Below are 6,000 nucleotides of genomic sequence, written 5' to 3' on the forward strand. Positions count from 1 at the left end.
TGTATATGTGTGTGTTTGTGTGTGTGTGTGTGTGTGTGTGTGTGTGTGTGTGTGTGTGTGTGTGTGTGTGTGTGTGTGAGGTAGGTGTGTGTGTGTGTGTGTGTGAGGTAGGTGTGTGTGTGTTTTGTGTGTGTGTGTGTGTGTGTGTGTGAGGTAGGTGTGTGTGTGTGTGTGTTGTGTGTGTGTGTGTGTGTGTGTGAGTTGTGTGTGTGTGTGTGTGTGTGAGATCTGCCCCATCTGCTCTATCTGCCCCATTTGCCCCTCTCCCTTATCTGCCCCTCTGCTCCATCTGCCCCATCTGCTCTATCTGCCCCTCTGCTCTATCTGCCCCATCTGCATGTATGTATGTGTGTGTGTCTGTGTGGTGTATATGTGTGTGTTTGTGTGTGTGTGTGTGTGAGGTAGGTGTGTGTGTGTGTGTGTGTGTGTGTGTGTGTGTGTGTGTGTGTGTGTGTGTGTGTGTGTGTGTGTGTGAGGTAGGTGTGTGTGTGTTTGTGTGTGTGTGTGTGTGTGAGGTAGGTGTGTGTGTGTGTGTGTGTGTGTGTGTGTGTGTGTGTGTGTGTGAGTTGTGTGTGTGTGTGTGTGTGAGAGATCTGCCCCATCTGCTCCATCTGCCCCATCTGCTCTATCTGCCCCATTTGCCCCTCTCCCTTATCTGCCCCTCTGCTCCATCTGCCCCTCTGCTCTATCTGCCCCTCTGCTCTATCTGCCCCATCTGCCCCTTCTGCTCAATCTGCCCCATCTGCCCCTCTGCTCCATCTGCCCCCTCTACTCTATCTACCCCATCTGCGCCATCTGGGTATGAGAGATGTATGTATGTGTGTGTGACTGTGTGGAGTGGGTATGAGAGAGATGCAGGTGTGTGCGCGTGTGTGTGTGGGGGAGGGGGAGAGACATTCAAATAATAACTGTCACTCTCACTGAGTGAAAAAGCCTTGTTTTAGTGATTTGCACCCTCCGAACAAACGGTCGTAGTTCGGGACCCATTTAACTTATCGCTTCACCGAAGAGATTGTGTGAGAGAGGACCCCTTGCTGATGATTGTCATATATTTTGGTGTGGTTTGACCCTAAAATGACTGATTGATGACAAGTTAAACACACACAAAAATCTCAACAAAGCTGATTCTGATTCTCATACATTTATATGGGGGCCAATGGGGCAGTTTTCTGTGTCTAGTGCCAAACAAATGCTCATAACTCTAAAACTAATTGATCAAATGATTAGATATCTCGGCGTGCCAGAAAGGACAAGTTTCTCTCCCATTTAAAATTTAAATGGAGCTTCTAGGTCAAGGTGTAAGGATTTTACAGCAGTTTATTCAAGAAAGTTTTGAGCATTTTTTATGCCATCTTACACTCTAACTTAGAGTGAAGATTTGAAATCTGAACATTCCACCATTCATTTTAATAGGGCCATTTTTCATTTTTAATCTCAATTCTATTAAAATCTATAACTCTAATCGACTCCAAAAACGGATAGCACACCACACAGAGCCGAGACCTTCGAAACGCAGTTCGAACGGAGTCTGTACGTTAAGCGGTTCGGGCCGCATTAATTGCAGAAATTTTGGAGAAGAATAATAAGAAGAAGAAGAAGAAGAAGAATAATAAGAAGAAGTATGAGGAATATCAATATAGTGCTTTTCAAGCACTATAATAATCCAGTCTGAACAAGATAAAAGTGTCAACTAGCTTTTCAACTTATGAGGTGAGACTGGGACAAAGTTCGGAAATATTTCTGAGATGGTGAAATGAGACCTTGGGTTGACGATAACATTTTACACCATGATTGGTGACTGATGAGGAGAGGGAAATATTGTGACCATGCTATACACAAGTGCATTTTAATTAATTTCATTTTAGTTACAATAGATAATATAGGCCTTACTTATTCAATGCATCCGCTAAGCCTGTTACTAAGAGAACACCATAGGAATTATTTGGTCAGTACCAGACACAGCTAGTCATAAATCATTCTCCACTGTCAGTAAGCATGGCAGATGCTTGGTGATTGCTGATTGATTTTGATGTAGGTGAGTGCAGAAAATGACCACTGAGCCACACTGAGAGAAAGTACATATCAGTGGCCTTTGACAGGGTGCCTGGCCATTGACTGATTGCCTAATCTCTGGTCGTGGGATTAAGTCATAGACTGCCTTCAATGATCGGTCACTTGAAAGGTCCAGAAGGTCATCCTGCTTGTGTCAGTAGTTAGCAGCCTGCACTGGTGATGAAGGGGTTACCAACCCAGTCATGCTGGTTTTGTGTTTGATACACATGAAAGTACTTCCTGAAATGTTTAGAAAGTCATTAGAGATGGTGAGATGAATTATATCCTCCTTTGTAGCATCTCATCCAAGTTCATTTTCAGTTACAAATTCTTCCAAGGTTGTGGATATATTCACATTTCCTTCCTCAACTGTCTACTCCAGTTTTCTCATGAACCCTCTACTTCCACAACCTAATGTCATTTTAGCCAGTCTGTTGAAAGTGTAAATTAATTAGTTAATGTGCCATATTTGTCAATTGTGATTTTTTACCGCAATCAAATTTTGTCCTCTGCTTTTGACCCATCTATGCAGTTAGAACACACACAGACACACTGTGATTACACCTAGTGATTACTAGGGGGCTGTGGATCACACGTGCCCAGAGCGGTGGGCAGCCCTAGCCCGGCGCCCGGGGAGCAGTTGGGGTTAGGTGCCTTGCTCAAGGGCACCTCAGTCATGGCCTCAGGCCTGGGAATCGAACCCACAACCCTCTGATCACAAGACCTCCCTACCACAAGACCATGACTGCCATGAAGGTGAATTTATACACTTATGTTTTGCCTTCACAGACACCTACTAAAAGTTACAACTAAGGTTATGAGAATGGAGAAAAATGATCAGGTCAGTGACTGGATATTTACAGTAATAGTTAAGAGAAAACACGTCTGCCACCTTCATGCTTGTGAAAAACATGTTTTACAGCTAAGTGGAGATAATTGGGCATGACTGAATACATGACGTATTTATATATACACACACACCTAACACACTTCCATAATCTCTTTTTCTCAGCTTGTTCTTTCGCATGGACATGGATTTTTTGTTCTTTATAGTTGTGTAACAGAACAGAAATGCCTAGAAACTCTGCAGTGTTCAGACGGCAAGTTCCCATAAAATGTATAGAAATGCATACATTAAAAAATTTTCATCAAACAGCCTGTTCTAAATAAAGTGTGTTTTGGATTATGTCTTATTTCATGACTAATCATGCATTTACGAATTTATGAAGATTGACAAGATGTGCTCATTCCCTTTGAGTCATTCCCTTTGAGTTATTCCCTTTGAGTTATTCCCTTTTTGTTTACCATCAGTCAAGAGCTTTTTCTCTTTTCTCTGAGAAAAGGTTGTTCTGATTCTGTTTATTCACAAATTCAAAACATATCTGATTATTTACTTCCATCATTTTCAGTACATCACATATCTTATTTCCAGCAGTGAAACAGATGATCTTTTTCATTCATAAATGTTATTAATTGTAAATGGAGCCATTTTCCATTGTGACTTGCATTTCTGCAAAATCACTAATACCGAAATCCTGTAATTGAAGTTTAGCTACATATGTGCAGATAGTCACATGGATGTACACACCCACTCACAACCATCATCTTCATCACAAGGTTGTCTGTGACATTGTTTATTTTGATGCAGCCAGTAATGATATTTGTAGCTCCTGGCAAAACCACTGTACTTAACCGTTTACACAATACTCAATGTTGTGGCAACATTCTTGCCGCCGATGTGGGCAGATGTAACCTTAGATGTGTGCTTTCTTTTCTTGATTATCCATCCCCCTCTCTCACTGTTCAGTTCTCAGAAGTAGATACTGAAAACGCCCTTTTCAGAATAATACACATGTCCATGAACAGGAGACCCAATACACATATGAAACCAAAAAATCTTGCCAAGTCACTTGATAATGACTACACAGAACAACAGGGTTTTCAAATGCCTCTTAGTAACATCATTAATCTCATCATTCCATTGCCAACTTGTCATTTTGGATTCATTGGACTTTGTTATTGGGAGGTGTTTGCAAAAAGAGGATGACTAGTGGGTATCACCTTAATCTTATTTCTATTTGAGCTACTAAACCAACTCCCACTGATGAGTCAACACCCACTGAAGAAAGCTCTTTCCATACATACTTACACATACATACTTTATGTAAGACATGTGCATTAAGCATCCCCATTACCAGAGTGTACTAAACCTCTGCTGAAGCAACTTTTGGACCATTTTTGTTTAGTCTGACTCTAGGAGGGTTTGTTGGCTTTAGAAGAAGACAGTGCTCAATGTAACCTCAGTGCAAACATTGACAAATACCTTGTTGAAAGGACCATAAGTAGAAGTAATTGCCTTTGGACTTAGCATTGATAATCAAGGACAGCAATGTCAAAGGAAGGGGTGCCTTCCTTTACTCTCCTAGACATTTGGGACATGGGTTCTAGTGGGTTTGATCTTAGTCTAGTCCAGTTATTGCCCTTGATCTCTCCAGACATGGCACTTGTAACTTGGTATCACAAAGAATTCATAGGAATTACAATGCCTTCACGAATTTACCCAAAGTCACAAAGAAAGCTATTATCTTTCCATCCCTGGTTTGAGATAACCTTTCAAGATAGCAAGAGAAAATTGAGCAAGAGGAAAGTTCAGCATGGTGCCTCCTGATGTGATCCTAGATGTGAGACAGCTATGTTTAGCAATAATTGGCCTAACAAAGGTGTACATGCTGCACCCAGACCGAGTGAAGCACATTGATACTGATGCCTGACTAAAAATAATGTATAATACAATGTGCAATAATTTTAATACTCTTGTACAAATTACTTAATATTAACCATTGTAGAAGAATAACCATATGTAAGACTGAATGTAGTTTCTTGTGTCCATTAGGCCTAATAATATAGCCAATGCCATTATTTGTCACAATGGATGTGTATCTATATAAAATTGTATTTCATAAGTTTGTGTATGTGTGTGTGTGTGTGTGTGTGTGTGTGTGTGTGTGTGTGTGTGTGTGTGTGTGTGTGTGTGTGGGTGGGTGTGTGTGCAAGTGTGGCGTGAATGCACATATGTGTGTAGGCTACATGCACCACTGTAATAAGGGTAAAAGTCCTATATGTAGACAACCTCACCAATGAAGTCATATCAAGCATGGAGCTAATGGTATATTTATAATGCATATGACTTGCTGTAATCAGTGTTTCAGAGGGAATGCTTAAGGTAAACATGAAAAACTGTGACTCAGTAGATAGTCAACAACTGTCACGGCTGGGTAGTCTGACTTAAAGCTGTTGTATAAAATAAAATTAAATATATCTTAGAAATCTGTTTCAAAATTTGATCAAAGTGCTAACACTCGCTTTGTTAGCCTATCCATGTTCCATTATGTATCCATAATGTTCTTTATCTGTTGTGTTTTCTGCAATATATTTCTTTTTCTTATTTAATGTTTTTAAAGAACTCACTTCCAGATTTGCTTTGCTCTGATGTTGCCCACAGTGAGCTAGGCCTCACCACTAGGCTAAAGCCACAAGCTGCTTAACAGCGTCTTGACTTATTTGTCTCTTTGACCTTCACTACTTTGTTTACCTCAAGCAGAAATGTATTTTCAGAATATGTCATAACTTAAATGTTATAGATTCACTGAATCATAGATTCACTGCATATTTAGGCTGTAAATCTTCTGTCTGTCACATCTATACAGTGCTCTATTGGAGATCTGGCCCTGTCACTAGTATGGTCATGGAACCAGTTTACGATGTGTTGTCTTTTGTAATGTATCAGCATGCTGAAAAAAGCCATTCTAAGATTTAGAAATGGTGCTCATAGATGCATTCAGCAGTGCTTGAACAATGCTTGAATGATCACAACTTGAGATCACAACTTTGCCCATTCTCCATTCAACATTAACTGTGTCTAAAGTTGTATGATATTATGAATTGCGG

Source organism: Brachyhypopomus gauderio, chromosome 6, assembly GCF_052324685.1.
Source record: "Brachyhypopomus gauderio isolate BG-103 chromosome 6, BGAUD_0.2, whole genome shotgun sequence".
In the NCBI taxonomy this organism is placed as follows: Eukaryota; Metazoa; Chordata; class Actinopteri; order Gymnotiformes; family Hypopomidae; genus Brachyhypopomus; species Brachyhypopomus gauderio.